This window comes from Lactuca saligna, chromosome 7 (genome assembly GCF_052625555.1).
Source record: "Lactuca saligna cultivar CGN05327 chromosome 7, ASM5262555v1, whole genome shotgun sequence".
Lineage (NCBI taxonomy): Eukaryota > Viridiplantae > Streptophyta > Magnoliopsida > Asterales > Asteraceae > Lactuca > Lactuca saligna.
This window is the reverse complement of record NC_136423.1, coordinates 14,842,557-14,860,853: the sequence shown is the minus strand read 5'-3', so window position 1 is coordinate 14,860,853 and position 18,297 is coordinate 14,842,557.

The window sequence follows — 18,297 nt, the reverse complement described above, 5'->3', positions numbered from 1 at the left end:
ACACAAATTTCACATTGAAACCCATAACAATCTTTATTGATGAATAAATTTGGATTCAAACGACGCAAGTAATCAAAACTAGGATGTCCTAAACGTTGATGCCATAACAAAACATTAGACTCAGAAGTAACAGAAAGAGATAGGTGTTTAGGGTAATGCGACATGAATGAAGAGCCTGTGAAGTAGTAGAGACCGTTGTATTCTTTAGCAATGCCAATCATCTTCCCCGAAGACTGCTCCTGGAATTCACAATGTTTAGGGAAACAAGTTACTATACAGTTTTGATCTTTAAGAAGTTTAATGACTCACATTAAATTAAACCGAAGATTTGGCACATATAAAACTGAATTTAGTTGTAAATCATCATAGATAGCATTCCGTATTCTGGTAACACGAGAGACTTTTCCATCAGCAACTGTTACAGTAATGTAATTGGTGCTTGGCTTAAAGTCTTTTAGTAAATTCTTACTCCCATTCATATGGTCAGAAGCACCAGTATCAACAATCCATGCTTCAAATGATCCATTTTTTAACAGAAAAGAAGGTATTTGTTTACCTTGTTGTGCCCCATTACCTAATGGAGTGGAGGATGAACTGGTGGATTGTAAGAGTGACCTGAGTACTTCCATTTGATCTGCTGTAAAAGGGCTGGGAGAGGAACTATTTTCTTGTGAAGTCTTTGCAACATGTGCAGATGTGGTTTTGGATTGTACCCTTCGAGGAGTCCAGTTTGCGGGATTTCCGTGAAGGCCCCAACATTGGTCCTTTGTATGATACGGATTCTTGTAGTGTTCACACCAGACTTTGGCGTTTGAAGACTTAGAATTCTTTTGTCCTTTTGATTTGTAGGCAGCAAGGGCAGAACCTTCAACATCGATACTTGTTGGGGTATGTAGCATCACCTTCTTGCGACTTTCTTCTCGTCGAACTTCTGCAAATACTTCTCGAAGAGAGGGAAGTGGTTTGGTGCCAAGAATTCTGCCCTTAACCTCGTATAGTTCTTTTTTGAGACCTTGAAGGAAATCAAAGATTCTATCTTTTTCAAGCATTTTTGCATGAAGAGTACCGTCTTGAGGACATGACCAGTTTATGTTGTAAAACGCATCCATCTCTTGCCACAGTTCTGTTAGAACATTGTAGTATTCAGTAACCGATCGTCCTCCTTGGTTGGTACTCCGAAGAGCTGAACGAATCTCAAAACACTGTGAGGTGTTTTCAAGATCAGAATACATCTCTTGGATAGCTTTCCAGATTTCATGAGCTGTGTTATAATAGAGATAGGTTCTTCCGATATTCGGGTTCATAGAATTAACCAACCACGCTATGACAATGGAGTTTTCTGCCTCCCATACTTTGTAGTGAGCATCCTTTTTGTCCGTGGCTTTAGTTTCACCGGTAAGGTACCCGGTCTTCCCTTTCCCTCTGTTGACAAGAAGAAATGATTGAAACCATTCACGGAAATTCAATCCATTAAGTTTATGTTGGGTAATTTGAAGAGAGGGATTGATATCAGATGGTGGAAAAAGAGATGAATTTGGGTTTGAAGATTCAACAGAGCCCGGCATTACGGTGGTAAAAAAAATCAAGAATAAGATGATCAAAAATGGTTATTTGGCAGCAACAACTTTAGCCGGTAGAGGTTGCACAACTCTGATACCATGAAAACAAGGAGAATTTGAAATTTAAACTGAAAACTGCATCTGAATTACATTCAGGGCTACAATTTATAGACAAGAATAAACATGGAAAGAGCTCTAATCTAGGCAAGCTAGCTATACAAATAATCACATTAAAATAAAGATTCCCTTTGACAGATTTTTAGGGATCAATCATGATTCTGATTTGACTTTCCATTCCAACAGAGAATAATTACTTTTGAGTAGAAGAATAAGAAAATAAAACTTTTCTAACCTGACAACAACAACGTCGTACGTGCCCCGGTAAAGAAACAGACGAAGATACATAGAGAGGTTGTCAATTGTGTTATGATCGATAGAGAAATGGTGGAGGTGCGATATGGTGGTATCTCGCCAGGATGTTGGACTGACTTTCTCGCTGTAGATTTAATGAGGTACGGGCTTATTTTTTTTTATTAATTGTCATAACTGAGTTGAGGTCTATTATCTGATCCGACTTCGACTCCAACACTCTCATTTTGGCCCCATTATTCTTTTTAGGCCCACTACAATTGTGGCTTATGTGGAGATGGTGGGGATTTTGATATGCAGGTCAGATTTGAGAAAATTACATAAATGGTCCCCTGTGCTTTCTGATTTTTACCATGTTTAGTCCAAAAGATAACAGATGAATCGGTTTCTTGTATTTCTCTTATTTCAGATGCTTCCAGATGGTGATTGGTGTTGTCCAAATTGGCATGCAAATATTGCAGTAAGGACAGTGGTAGAACTGGAAGTTCACTTCTTACATGCCGCCTTTGTGAGAAAAAAGTAAGTTTTTTATTATTTTAATTTTTTTATGTTTATAATCTTGTTTTTTAGGGTTTTAGGTTTTGCTGAAAGATAACTGTTGCTCTTGCAGATAATAACATCCTCAATTGTCTAGAATTTTCAATTAGCTTCAAAAGGTGAAGAAAAGTGGTTACTTTCCACTGCTTATCTGCTCACCATCCCCGCTTGTCTTCCGCCACTTTGCTTCCTTTGCACGACCAACAGTCGTTTAACTTCACAAACATCATAAGGTAAGTCTGGAACTCCAAAGTCGATTACTTTCCCACTATTTCAATAATTCCATTAGTCTATTACTTTCATGATTAGACTACTTAATTTCTAGATTTGAATGTAGATTCCTTTTTCAATTGCTTCTCAATATATATATATATATATATATATATATATTTCAAGTTGTACTTAGATGTTCGATGTGTACGTAGTCGTTTCATGCCATCTTTGTTAGGCCTTCTTTGTTAATCTGATAAATTTGTCTATCTTGTTACTGTTAATTTTTTATAGGAAATATTTTAAATATATATCTTGTTAATCTGTTCAGGCTAGGGAGATGTATCAATCTAAAAATATTTTGTTAAAGGCTCAAGGTATGCCTACCTTATAGAGAAGGAGTTTTACGCATGATGACATCGCAAATCCATTAGAGTAAGAATAATAGTCATGACTGTTCGTCAAAATTTGGAACTTTTTCACATATTGTTTAGTTATTGACTTGTTCTTATACCTTTTTTTGTTTATTATTTTAATTTTGTATGATTTCAAATGATTACGATTCATTTATATATTACTGATTCATTTCGTATATTAATAAAAGGTGCTTTTATATTGTTTTAGTCATTATAAATGCTAGTTTGAGACTAAATGATCTGAGATTGATATCATGTGTCACTAAGAAATCAGGTTAGGGACCGAATGCCATTGTATTTGAGAATAATATCCACTCATTGAAAAAATAGATTAGGAACTGAATGACATTATATGTGAGACTGATATTCAGTTACTAAACAAGCATTTTAAAGACCAAATGAGATAATATTAAAGACTGGTATTTAGTACTGGAATGATATTATCTAGGGCTAATATGATATGAGTTGGTCCTCAAAGGAAATACAATAGAGACTGAGAATGATGTTACATAAAGTAGGGAACATGTTTTTTTATGTTTAGGTACAAGTCAATGCTAAAGATGTTACATAACGTAGGGAACACGTTTTGAGGCTGATGAAGAGATGTGTGGGGATGATGAGGATAGGGAGGCTTTGCAAGAGACCATAAAGAATATGCAAGTCAGTACAGAGCTCGTATTCAGGTCTATTTAAGTTTCTCTGTTCTCTATGAGCCTATCTTCTATATCGAGTGTTAAAGTCTCTTTTTTGAGGACTACACTAGACAAGAGAAATGATTATAGCTGAAAAGATTATTGTACATGTTATCATGTGATACCACTACACCCACCCCCTAGTGATACTTCAACAGAGAGGACTGTACAGATAGATGGATCCAGTGAGCAGATTGAGGCTGCAAAACAGTTGGTTAATGAAGTAATCAGTGAGGTATGTGCAGTTTTACAAGGAGACCAAGCATCAACTTGGTTTCAGAAACTGTATGCAGTATGCTAGATTGCACTTGCTTTTCAGTATACATAGCATCTTTATTCTTACTTGGATAACATAGTATACTTTGATTACTCAATATGTGAATCCAATAGCTGCATGATTCAAAATGAAACTCTTTAAAATGGTTTTTTTTAAAGAACTTTCTGCCAATTTAAAACAAATTGGGTATCTTTTAGTTAAAGATTCTTACACCTCCCATTTCTGCCCTTCTTATTTGGTCCGTTATGGACAGCCGCCGCCACAGTAGTCTCCTAATGCTTCCCCACAAGGTGGTGGCTATGCCCAACCAGCTCCTTATAGTATACTTTGATTGCTCAATAAATAATCTAATAATTTAATTTATGTTTCTCTTTTTAAGGATAAACTAAAGAGGTTCATATGGCCTTCCAGTTGTAGAAATAAAGTTAATCTTGCATTAGGAGATATACATGTTGCAAAGTGTATCAAGTCTGACTATCCATGTGACCCATTGGAGGAAGCTCAAGGTTCTTTACTTCTCTTACAATGTAATAATCCATCTTCACACTTATTTTGTAGTTTTTTTTTTTTTTTTAATTTTTTTTTTACAAGCAATATAGATACTTTGAGCAAGTTCATAGATTTAGAGTCCTTGATTGGTGTTACTAAGGAAGAGTGGAGACAAGTGAGGCACACATTTAAAAAAATCAACACAAATCTTGTTTATGGTGAGGCACACATTAGTTTATTAGAACTATTAGTTTGTAAATTTCTGTTACAACTCTACTGATTTGTTTTATCATTTTATGGAACGATTATTTGTATGACATTAAATTTTATCAAATGGATTGTATTTTTTGTATATGATATTTTATTTTCTATTATGAGACATTAAATACAAATTTAATTTGAAAATTAGTAAATCTATAAATAATATTTTTTTAAACATTTAAAATTATGATACGCAAAAATGTGTGTCATCTTCATTTATGACATGGCCTTTCTTGACAGGGGCTTTCTTGATACGCATTGCGTGTCATTAACATGCGCGTCGTAAGGTTACGACACACGAATGCGTGTCGTCTTCCTTTATGATAGGGTCTTCCTTGATACGCATTCCGTGTCGTAAACGCGCGTCATAATTGCGCGTCGTAAATGCGCGTCGTCTATACACGACGTGCAAAAGCGCGTCGTCTCTCTTTATGACAGGGCCTTCCTTGACGCGCATTTGCGCATCGTCTGAGCCTTTTACGACGCGCAATGAGCGTCGTAAAAGGTTGTTTTTCTAGTAGTGTTGGTACACTTAAACATGTCTTTGATTATAGTTTTTGTTTGTTTAGTTGTTAGTATGTCCAGCTAAATCTAGCTGCTTCTGTTAGCTAGATGAAGCTGGAACTCATGGTTTTAATGCATTATATTTGACTTTACTTGTTAGTAATATGATTGTGTTGATTGATTTTACCTAGCATGTTTAATTTAAATATTTGATTGCTTTAAATTCTTGTTCTGTGTAGTTAGTGAACACAAATTTGCATGAATTTGAATACCTAATAATTCAGTGAACACTAGTTTATTAGAGCTAAGATCAAACTAATATTAGATAAGTAATTGAATCATTGAATTAAGTTGTGCTAGAGAATTCATATTATGACTGTAATTGTGTTTTGATTAATCAATCTTTCATGGCTCCAATCTTATTTAATAATTGATTTTGTGTTAACTATTGTGTGACCATACATAGATTTACATGAATTGATTAATAATTAGCAAGGTTGTAAAAATCGCTTGACGGTAGCTCAACGGTCGACTGGTGTTAAGTGATTAATCGGTATTGGCGGGGATTAATTGAGGATTAATCGGGGACCATAGATTATTAATAAAATATTAAAATTAATTAAATATTAATATATCTTAAGAAAAACAAGTACTTCAAAATTAGAAAATAAGAAAAATTGTAATTTGGAAATTTGGAAATACGAAAATATGAACATTTTGGTATAATATTTGAAAATTTTAAAATTTTAAAATTTTAAAATTTTCGAGTAAAAAAAGAAAGTTGGTTTTTTGAAAATTTTAAAATTTTTTTGACCTTTTTTTTTTTTGACTTTTTTCGATTTTTTTTTACTTTTGTTGACCGATTAATCCCGCCAAGGCCGATTAATCCCGCCAAACCCGATTAATCCTAAATTTCCGATTAATGCCCTAATCCTCGACGGTTGGAGAACGCCAAACGATTAATCGCCGATTAATCCCGAATTCTGCAACCATGATAATTAGTATATTTAGAACTAAAATGCTAATACTTCATTAATTGATAACCAACAGTAATAGTCATAGCTAATGTATAACCGTTGAGTGACAGTGGATTCGAACTAACAGAAATGTTTTGTTTATTGATCGTCTTTGTTAAAGAATTAAGTTCATCTAAACTTGCAAAATTAGATAAAAACCCTTCATTTGTTAGTAATTAGGTTAATTTAGTAGTAGATACATTAATTAGTCAACACTGTTCCCTGTGATCGACACCGACTTACCCAACTATTCTATAAATCGATTAGGTACACTACATAGGTGCATTTTAGTTAGTTAAGTTAGTTAGGTTATAAATATAAAATTAGTGGGTACTTTTGTGCACATCAGGCATGCCAGACTCATACTGAGGGCTCAGGAGCTGTAACATCCCAAAATTCAAGACCGAAAACTTCATTTTTAATTAAGTAATTATAAAACCATTAGTATAAAAACATTCATCGTGTCATCCTATATCCAAACCAAGATGTCAATAATTAATACATATCATAATAAAACATCATCAGAGTATATTTTCCAAAGATCTCATGTGCAGAAATCATGGTGTGATGCGCTGAGATCATGTCGGCTCCTTTCCTTTTGAAGAAGAGTTACCTGAAACCAAAACCGAAAATCGAAAGCATGAAGCTTAGTGAGCCCCCCCATCATACCACATACCATACAATAAACATACTGCCAAACATATCTCGGTGTTCGCCTACCCCTTCAGTCTATTTCAACCGGTAATCACCTAGCATATCTGGGTGCTGGCCTACCCATTCGGTTTCTTTTAACCAGTAACCGCCTAGCATACCTGGGTGCTAACCTACCCCTTCGGTCTCTTTCAACTGGTTACGGAGACTATTTCACCCCTACCACATAATATCCTAGCATATAAACACATAAATCACATATTGCCTAGCATATCTAGGTGCTGGCCTACCCTTTCGGTCCTTTCGACCAGCTACAGGGACTATTTTACCCCTACCACTACCACATAATAACATAGCATAACATCACCTAAATCTCAACAGATAGTGGCACACCAAACAATTATCACAAAAACAATCATCTCTACTATAATCAACTACTAGTGGGTCGGCATTGGTGCCTTTGACCCACTCATACAGGAAGGTAACTTACCTGAATGCTGAATCTCGCGGTAATAAATCTCTAACAGCTGATCTGCTGACTCCCAGGATATCATTACCAACATATCACTCAGTCAAAATCCAATAATCCTTCTTAAGCTAAAATAACCATTTTACCCCTAATTTAAACGAGTCCATGACTTAGGCTGTAACGACCAAAAATTTCAACAAAATTTAAACTTTTCAAAAATAACCCATTTTAATAATGTTATTACAAAAAGGTTTTCAATACATTTATTATCAGAGTATTCCCAGAACCATAACATAAACCATAAACACGAGGAGCGGTACGATCACGCCTTCGCCTTGCTACGGTCTCCTGAAGAACCTGAAAAACATTAAACCACAACTGTAATCCCGAAAACTTAGTGAGATACCCCCAAAATACCAACCACATATACGCCCTTCCAGGCTACGACCTTCCGGTCCAAATCATAATGCCTTCTGGCCCATAACATAGTGCCTTCCGGCCCATTACATAAATAACATACATAACATAATAGAACATAGAACAACCATGCATATTGGGTCTACTGTGTGACTGGTCCGCCGTATCGGGCCTTCAGTCCACCGGGTTCATCCTCCGAGTCTAGTCATGTCCTTCGAGTCTGCAGTGTGGTTGGTCCACCCACACCGGGCCTTCAACCCACCTGGTCCATTCTCTGAGTCTACAGTATGAATGGTCCGCCTGCATCGGGCCTTCATTCGGCCTAGTCCACTCCCCGAGCCTCGGCACGTCTGGTCCGCCCTCGTGGGGCCTACAGCCTATCCGGACCACTCGCTGGGCCTTTGGAACAACCGGTCCGCCCTGGGTATCTTGGCCTACAACACAAAACAGGACCCACCTCAACCCAACTCCAGTCCAAACAACCATGTGCACATAACATACAATCATATAACAGTTCATAGTCAACAAGCCGATCAAGCAGATCACATAACATATCATTACCCTAACCAGGATACCGACCTAACCGGTCACTAGCATAGCATCACCCTACATATCAGGAAACCGACCTTAACCAGGTCTCTAACATATACTATCCTAGCTACCAGGATGCAGACATATCAAAGCAATAACATAACAACAAATATCCGAATCTCGATCCGATAAAGGGCCGGCCTTGGTGCCTTAGACCCTGTCGATATAGTGAGGATAACTCACCTCGCACTGCCGAAACTCTGAAGGAGCAGATTCTCGAATCACCAACTCACCGCAAATCCCGAACTAACCATCATAACAAAATAAAAATTTAGGCCAATCATACATCCACTTATCGGGCCAAGACCAAAGTCCAAATCTTATACAAAGTCCAATATTGGCCCAATTTACCAAATTGGGCCCACCTCACCAAATGGGCCTAGATCCAATGTCCATAACAATAATTGGGCCCAAAATACTCTATCCATAAATTCCCAGACTTGCCCAATAACCAACTACCCACAAACGACCCAAACTCAAAGGCCCAATATTAAGATCCAATCAGGGGGAGTACACTGGGCGTACTCTCTCTGGTACGCTGGGCGTACTGCAATGTTCAAAAAAAGGAATCGGGGCACTGGCCCGCTACGCTGGGTGTAATCAAAGGTTACGCAAGGCGTAACTGCGCTACTCATTAAGTCATGATAACTCCTTAATGGCTTAAGCTATTAAGCCTAAACTTCAGATCCTTAGGCCAAATATGATTAGAATTCATAAAGTCTCAAACTTTATCACTTGGGACGTCCATAAGCTCTTAATCCAAGGTCTTAATCCCTTAAGACCTATATATCTCACACATGGAACAACTACAGCCCTTAGGACCTCATTTTTCTCACTCAAGACCTCTCCAAAGGTCTGAAAGGACAGATAATCTTGATCAACTCGAAACATGCAACAAGGTGAGGACTTTTGGGACAAGAATGGTGTCAAAGCTTCACAATACATAGATCTACACAATATGAATGTCAAGCAAGAAGCTTTATACCACAAACAAGCTCCAAAGGATGGCATCTCTTCAGATCTACAAGCTCCAATCGTTCCTCTTCTTCTTTGATGACTTCTCCTTTCTCCTTCTAGCCTTTCTTTTGCCAAAATGAGCTTTCCAAGGTCAAACACACCCAATAATGGAGGAAATACGAGTTTCTAGGGTTTCTGAGGTTAAGGATGAGCTTAACGAGGCTAAGGTATGAACCAACATGTTCCTTATATAGTGGCTAACCCTAAATTAGGGTTTGGGGTTTCTAAGAGTACGCTGGGCGTACTCACCCGGCCACCCCACACTTTTCTCTCTATTACGCTGGGCGTACGTCCAGCTTACGCTGGGCGTACCCAACCAAACTTCAAAACTCATGCATGCATGGGACCTTTCCCACTTATTTCACAAAGAGCTATAATGTAACGCCCGTGTTTCTAGGCTTGCCATTTTTAGCAATGTAATAGTCTAGGTTAACCTTTGTAACTCAACTTGAAATAATAAGAATGTATTATTTGTGAATTATGTGAATTATGTGATTTATGTGTTTATTTTCTTGATTTTTATAATTTAATGAATTAAGAACGAAATAAGCGTCAAAAATTAAAGTGTGAGATACGCCCAATATCTTTGCATAAAGTTGTAGTGGTCGAAACAAGGATTCCGGAGATATAAGGAATGCCAAAATCCGAGTTATAACGAAGAAGTTATGACCTGTCGAAGTTTCGAGACAGAACCGGCACGACGCCGAGTGACGTAAAATATGAATTTAAGATAGAACGATATTTAGCCTTAGCGATCTAAATGAAAGTCGTAGATTTCGTTAAACCGAGAGCGTGCATAAAAGGAACGCCCAAATCTGACTTCGTATGAGGAAGTTATGATTTTCTGAAGTTTCGACGTGACAGTATGCAGCCCGAATACTTAATTTGAGATCGAGCGGTTTTTAGCCGAAACAATCTAAATGAGAATCGAAGATCTTGTTGTTAGTAGCGAAGCAATGAAAAGTTAGGCGAGAACGGACGTCAGACGAAGAAGTTATGAATTTATAACGAAGTTTTTCTGTCCCGGCCTTCTAAAAATAAATAATAAAAATAAAAGTCAAAATTAGCCGACGGAGTCTAAATGAAAGTTGTAGAGTATGGTCTGACCTTCGCGTGGATATAAAGAACGTCGAAAACGGAGCTCGTATGCGAAAGTTACGCAATTTAGAAGTTTGACAAGTCAATTACGCCCAGCGTAATTTGAGTACGCCCCGCGTCAAAGTACGCCCCGCGTAACCTGAGTACGCCCCGCGTACTGAGTACGCCCCGCGTAATTTGAGTACGCCCCGCGTAATCCCAGACCCAGCAGCCTATAAATAGAACTCGAATTCAGCCATTTTCTCTTGTTCAAACTCTTCCCTCTCTCAAAGTTTTGCCTCGATTTGCATGCCAATCATACCCCAAAGCCCCGGTAATATTCCCGAGCCCCGAAGTAAGATCCGAAGCCTCGAGGATCCCGAAGAGCGTTATTCCCGAGCCGAAACGCTGCCCGCGAGGAGCCCGGTTTTTGTGAAGATCTTCCAGATCTACGGAGAAACACCTCTTCTGCAAGCCGTAGTGCGGCCCGATCATCTTTTGATCAAGTGAGTGTGTAGTTATTTTCTTTCCAACGCAATATTATGAAGTATTTTCTATAAAATACGTGTTATGTGTATATATTTGGTTGTTATATGTGTGAGTGTATATTCACTCTCTTCTATTTTACAGATCTGATGTATTCTCTATGAAATACGTGTTATGTGTGTATGCCTCATCTGTTATGTGGAATATGTATTGCTTAAAGCATGTTATACATGTTTTTAAACTATGTATAAAAATGTATATTTTTATCTACTAATATGTTGGGTAGAACATGGGTAGATAATTGGTGTGTAATAAACAGATGAGAGGCCTCGGTGTTATTGGTGTTATTCTAGTCATTCAGCAGAGTATGGATGACGACCACGGACTATTCTAGACTGTCCTGTGGAACACTAGCAGGCTCATTACCTGTAGGTGTTGTGAACGACGTGTTCACCGGTGTACTCTATCCCCCACATGGTTGCCTTTAGGATACTTATTGTTGAGGAAGCCCCTCTGCAGTAATATCCGTCCCGATGAAAAATCCTAAAATAAGTTCCTTATAATAGACGTTATTTTTAGGAACGTAAGGTGAGGATAACGGGAATGGGTAATCGGGTTTATTGTTGATGGTTGAAATTAAATATAATTATTGTGGGTTTGAAAACCCTATATGCTCACCAGGCTCCCAAGCCTGACCCACTCAGTTGATTTATTTTACAGGAAGTGGCGCAAGAGCTTAAGATGGGCGAACATCAAGTTGTTTTGTTTACAAGTCTGTATATGTATATATTTGTTGAACGACTTGTAATGTTATCGTTTATGCTTTATGACCTGTATCGGAACATGACATCCCGACTTTTGATTTTGAAATGAAATCATATTTCTTTATGAAATGTTTTGATAAATATCTATTTTATCATGTTTTGTCTTTGGGAACAAATTCCGCATCTCTTTTAAAATTAAAAGGATTTACTCTGAAAATTATTTTAAAAAGCATAAATGAAATCGGTCTTTTCTGGCCGAGATTTTGGGGATGTCACAGTTGGTATCAGAGCATTAGTTTAAGCGAACTAGGAATTTGTAGGATTTCTAAACTTAAACTTAGCATTCTAAGTGGAGATTGCGAGGTGTGTGTCTGTTGGATCTTAGACACGAGCACTAGTTTATTTTAGGAAAGTTGCCTAAAATGCTTTTATGTGCTAAATGTTATATGTTGCCATATATGATATTGTTTGTTCGGATCTACGGTTTATTGCCAACCGGATCTGAAGGTTTATGTGTTTAGGATTCTAAGCGTATGTATACGATATTAGAACTAGCATGTAATCGTTTGGAGTAATAAGGTGAAATTATTCGGTGTATAGATCAAAATGGTGAGAACAAGAAGCGGAGTTGGAAATGCTAATGAAAACAGGAATCAACCGCCTGTAATCGAGCAAGTACCTGTCGTAGCTGTTGCACCTGAGCCGATAACAATGGCTGGTGTACAAATGATGATTCAAATGATGTTGGATCGTCAGATGGAAGAAACAAGACGCCTGCTTAGGCAGAATCGTGAAGAACTGTCAATTCAAGCGGAAGAGCCCGAGGAGAATGGAGGGCAGTCTGAAGGAGAAAACTTTAGTGGGATCATTGGTCAAGACGAACAACCAGTGGTTAGACGCAATAACCAGTATGGAGGAAATGATGGTCGTGGGTGCAAGTATAAGGATTTCATGGCATCCAAACCACCATGCCTATCCGGAAACCCGACGCCGGTACAAGTTATGGACTGGGTCTCTGAAATGGAGACTATGTTTGAAAGTTGCGAATGCAGCAACAGGCAGAAGACCGCTCTTGCGATCCCTCTGCTAAAATCTGGCGTGTTGAGTTGGTGGAAGCTGTTAGCTGACTCTATGCCCAAGGGAGAAGCAATCAAAATGTCTTGGGAAGACTTTCTGGAACAACTAAAACTGCAATACTGCTCCGAGCAGGACCTTCTGGAAATCAGTAATGAGTTTAAGAATTTGAAGAAGGGGAAATTGAGCGTTACTGAATACGCTACAAGTTTCACGGAAAAGATGAAGTTTATCCCATATTTGGTGCCTACAGAACTCTCTAAGGTCAACAAGTTTGCCCTTGGACTACCAGCGGACTATGGTCCAATGGTTAAGCAAGCGACCACATTGAAAGCCGCCATCTGGGCTGCTAGAAATGTTGAGATCCAGATCAGGGAAAAAGGTCTAGAAAGGTCAGAGGTTGGTGAGAAAAGGAAAATCGATGGATTTTCAGGGTCCAGCAAGAAAAGTAAATTCTCGAAGTCTAGTTCGAGAGGAAGTGGAGGAAAGGTAGATGCGAAATGGTGCAACAAGTGCAAGAAGAAGCATCATGGGAAGTGTGGCGGGGAAACCACATGCTACAAATGTGGAAAGCCAGGGCATTATGCCAACGAATGCACCTTCACCAAGAATGTTTGTTATGGTTGTGGTGAGGAGGGGCACATCTCAAGGGATTGTCCGAAGAAGAAGGAGGCAGAAAGACCCAACATTCCGCCAAAGCCAAAGGCGAGAGCATTCCAGATGACACTGGAAGCTGCTAAAGATGAAGCTGATGTCGCTTCAGGTACCTTTCTCGTTAACAAATTACCTGCCCAAATTTTATTTGATTCTGGAGCCAACTACTCCTTTATATCGCATGAATTTGGTAGAAAACTAGCTTTGCCTATTGTGAGACTAGATAATGCTTTATTAGTCGAAGTTGCTAGTGGCAAGATTGTACCTGTTAGCCATCGTATGAAAAACATTTTAATTGATTTGAATGGGAATAAGTTCCACGAGGAATTATTACCTATAGAACTTAATGGTTTCGACATCGTTTTGGGAATGGATTGGCTTAGTGCCAATGATGCCGAAATATTATGCAAGAAGAAAATAGTGAAAGTGAATCCGCCTGGAAAGGAATCGTTTATGGTGTATGGAGATAAACGCAGAGTAAATTCTGGAATCATTTCCCTAATGAAAGCCAGAAAGTGTTTGACCAAGGGATGTACAGCATATTTAGCATTCGTGATTAATGCTAAGAAGGAAAAGAAGGTGATGCAAAATATTCCTGTTGTGTGTGATTATCCGGAAGTATTTCCCGAAGATCTTCCTGGATTACCGCCCGATCGACAAGTAGAATTTCGTATTGACTTGTTGCCCGGAACAACGCCAATTGCAAAAGCACCTTATCGATTAGCACCGACGGAGATGAAGGAGCTAATGATGCAACTTCAGGAGTTATTGGACAAAGGTTTCATTAGACCTAGTTCATCACCCTGGGGAGCTCCGGTGTTATTCGTAAAGAAGAAAGATGGAAGCATGAGGATGTGCATTGATTACCGAGAGCTGAATAAGGCAAAAATAAAGAATAGATATCCGTTGCCGAGGATTGATGACTTATTCGATCAGCTACAAGGTTCAAGTTATTTCTCAAAGATCGACTTGAGGTCAGGATATCATCAGCTAAAAGTAAGAGAGCAGGATATAGAGAAGACTGCATTCAGAACCCGATATGGACACTATGAGTTTTTGGTTATGTCGTTTGGACTAACCAATGCTCCCGCAGCATTCATGGATTTAATGAACAGAGTTTGTAACCCGTTCCTTGATAAATCTGTGATAGTGTTCATAGATGACATTTTGATTTATTCAAAAAGCCAAGAGGAGCATGGCAGACACTTGCGAGAAGTTTTGGAAGTCTTGAAGAAGGAGAAGTTGTATGCGAAGTTCTCCAAATGTGATTTTTGGATTCGAGAAGTCCAATTCTTGGGTCACGTGGTCAACCAAGAAGGTATAATGGTTGATCCAGCAAAGATTGAAGCTGTAATGAAGTGGGAACAACCGAAAAGTCCCACGGAGATTCGAAGCTTTTTAGGATTAGCCGGATATTACCGAAGGTTTATCCAAGGCTTTTCTTCGATTGCTAGTCCATTAACAGCTTTGACCCACAAAGGAGCTACTTATGCTTGGAGTGATAAGCATAAAGAAGCATTCGAGAAGCTAAAGAAGAAACTATGCGAGGCACCGATACTTTCTCTACCCGATGGAGTTGAAGACTTCGCTGTTTATAGCGATGCGTCTGGTGTTGGATTGGGTTGTGTTTTGACCCAAAGAGATAAGGTGATCGCGTATGCATCTCGACAGCTGAAAGAGCATGAAAAGAACTACCCGACTCATGATTTGGAGTTGGCAGCGGTAGTTTTCGCTCTGAAAATATGGAGGCATTACCTCCATGGCACGAAGTGCAAACTTTTCACTGATCATAAGAGTCTCCAATATCTCTTTAGTCAGAAAGAATTGAATATGAGGCAACGACGCTGGCTGGAATTACTTAAAGACTACGACTGTGAGATACTTTACCACCCCGGTAAAGCCAATGTTGTTGCTGATGCTCTCAGTCGGAAAGTCAATCTTGAAAGGAGAAGGCCAAGAGCGTTGAGAATTGAAGTTGTCTCAACTATTTTGGAAAGTATAAAGAAAGCTCAAGAGGAAGCTTCGGAGAAGAATGACCGAAAGGAAGAATGTTTGGGCAAAACGTTGGTGTTCGGTGTAAACAGTCACGGACTGAAGGTGTTCCAAGATCGGATTTGGATACCTAAGACAGGAGGAGTCAGAGATCTTCTGATGGAAGAGGCTCACAAGACCATGTACTCAATTCATCCCGGTAGCACTAAAATGTATAGGGACCTGAAACCCTATTATTGGTGGCCGACGATGAAGCTCGACATTGCGAAGTATGTGGCTGAGTGTGTGACTTGTGCAAGAGTCAAGGCACAACATCAGAAACCGTACGGGAGTTTAGAACCATTGCCTGTGCCTATGGGTAAGTGGGAAGACATTACTATGGATTTTGTCACTAAACTGCCCAGAACAAAGAATGGTCACGACATGATTTGGGTGGTCGTCGATCGATTCACTAAGAGTGCGCATTTCATAGCAGCCAATGAGAAATGGTCTATGGAAAAGCTTGCGAATTCTTATGTGAAGGAAATTGTGAGACTTCACGGTGTTCCGCTAACAATTGTGTCGGATCGTGATAGCCGTTTCACCTCACGATTTTGGAAAAGTCTACAAGAGGAATTGGGTACCAAGTTGTGTTTAAGTACAGCTTACCATCCGCAGACTGATGGTCAGAGCGAACGGACGATACAAACACTTGAAGACATGTTGAGAGCGTGTACCTTGGAATTCCTAGGTAATTGGGATGAACATTTACCTTTGGTAGAATTTTCCTATAATAATAGTTTTCACTCGAGCATAAAGATGGCACCTTATCAAGCTTTGTATGGACAGAAGTGTCGTACGCCGTCTTGTTGGCTTGAGGCTGGGGAAAAACAGTTTATGGGGCCGGAGATAGTCCATCAAACTGCTGAAAAGTTGAAAATAATTAGGGAGAGTATGTTAGCAGCTCAGGATCGTCAAAAGAGTTATGCTGACAAAAAGCGAAGACCGATGACTTTTGAAGTTGGAGATTCGGTTTTGCTTAAAGTCTCGCCATGGAAGGGACTTATAAGATTTGGAAAAAGGGGAAAGTTAAGTCCAAGGTTTATTGGACCGTTTAAAGTTCTTCAGAGGATTGGGAACCAAGCTTACAAGCTCGAACTACCAGAAGAACTGAATGGAATTCATAACACTTTCCATGTGTGTTATTTGAGGAAGTTCACGGGAGAAGTTCCCAACATAATTCCACTTTCAGAGTTGAGGATCGATGAGAACAAAAGGTTGATTGAGGAACCGGAGGCAATTGTTGACCGAAAGACTAAGAAATTGCGACGTAAGATGGTGGAGTTAGTGCTTGTCCGATGGAAACACACGAATGGGCCAAATCTCACCTGGGAGACGGAGAGTGACATGATGAGTCGCTATCCGCATTTGTTTGCTGGTGTGTGATTCCGGAGACGGAATCATTCTAAGGTGGAGAGAATTGTAACGCCCGTGTTTCTAGGCTTGCCATTTTTAGCAATGTAATAGTCTAGGTTAACCTTTGTAACTCAACTTGAAATAATAAGAATGTATTATTTGTGAATTATGTGAATTATGTGATTTATGTGTTTATTTTCTTGATTTTTATAATTTAATGAATTAAGAACAAAATAAGCGTCAAAAATTAAAGTGTGAGATACGCCCGATATCTTTGCATAAAGTTGTAGTGGTCGAAACAAGGATTCCGGAGATATAAGGAATGCCAAAATCCGAGTTATAACGAAGAAGTTATGACCTGTCGAAGTTTCGAGACAGAACCGGCACGACGCCGAGTGACGTAAAATATGAATTTAAGATAGAACGATATTTAGCCTTAGCGATCTAAACAAAAGTCGTAGATTTCGTTAAACCGAGAGCGTGCATAAAAGGAACGCCCAAATCTGACTTCGTATGAGGAAGTTATGATTTTCTGAAGTTTCGACGTGACAGTATGCAGCCCGAATACTCGATTTGAGATCGAGCGGTTTTTAGCCGAAACAATCTAAATGAGAATCGAAGATCTTGTTGTTAGTAGCGAAGCAATGAAAAGTTAGGCGAGAACGGACGTCAGACGAAGAAGTTATGAATTTATAACGAAGTTTTTCTGTCCCGGCCTTCTAAAAATAAATAATAAAAATAAAAGTCAAAATTAGCCGACGGAGTCTAAATGAAAGTTGTAGAGTATGGTCTGACCTTCGCGTGGATATAAAGAACGTCGAAAACGGAGCTCGTATGCGAAAGTTACGCAATTTAGAAGTTTGACAAGTCAATTACGCCCAGCGTAATTTGAGTACACCCCGCGTACTCAGTCGGTTGCAACTTGTCTGACCAATACTCGAGTGCCACCAGTCGACGCACGCAGTGACGTCAAAGTACGCCCCGCGTAACCTGAGTACGCCCCGCGTAATTTGAGTACGCCCCGCGTAATCCCAGACCCAGCAGCCTATAAATAGAACTCGAATTCAACCATTTTCTCTTGTTCAAACTCTTCCCTCTCTCAAAGTTTTGCCTCGATTTGCATGCCAATCATACCCCAAAGCCCCGGTAATATTCCCGAGCCCCGAAGTAAGATCCGAAGCCTCGAGGATCCCGAAGAGCGTTATTCCCGAGCCGAAACGCTGCCCGCGAGGAGCCCGGTTTTTGTGAAGATCTTCCAGATCTACGGAGAAACACCTCTTCTGCAAGCCGTAGTGCGGCCCGATCATCTTTTGATCAAGTGAGTGTGTAGTTATTTTCTTTCCAACGCAATATTATGAAGTATTTTCTATAAAATACGTG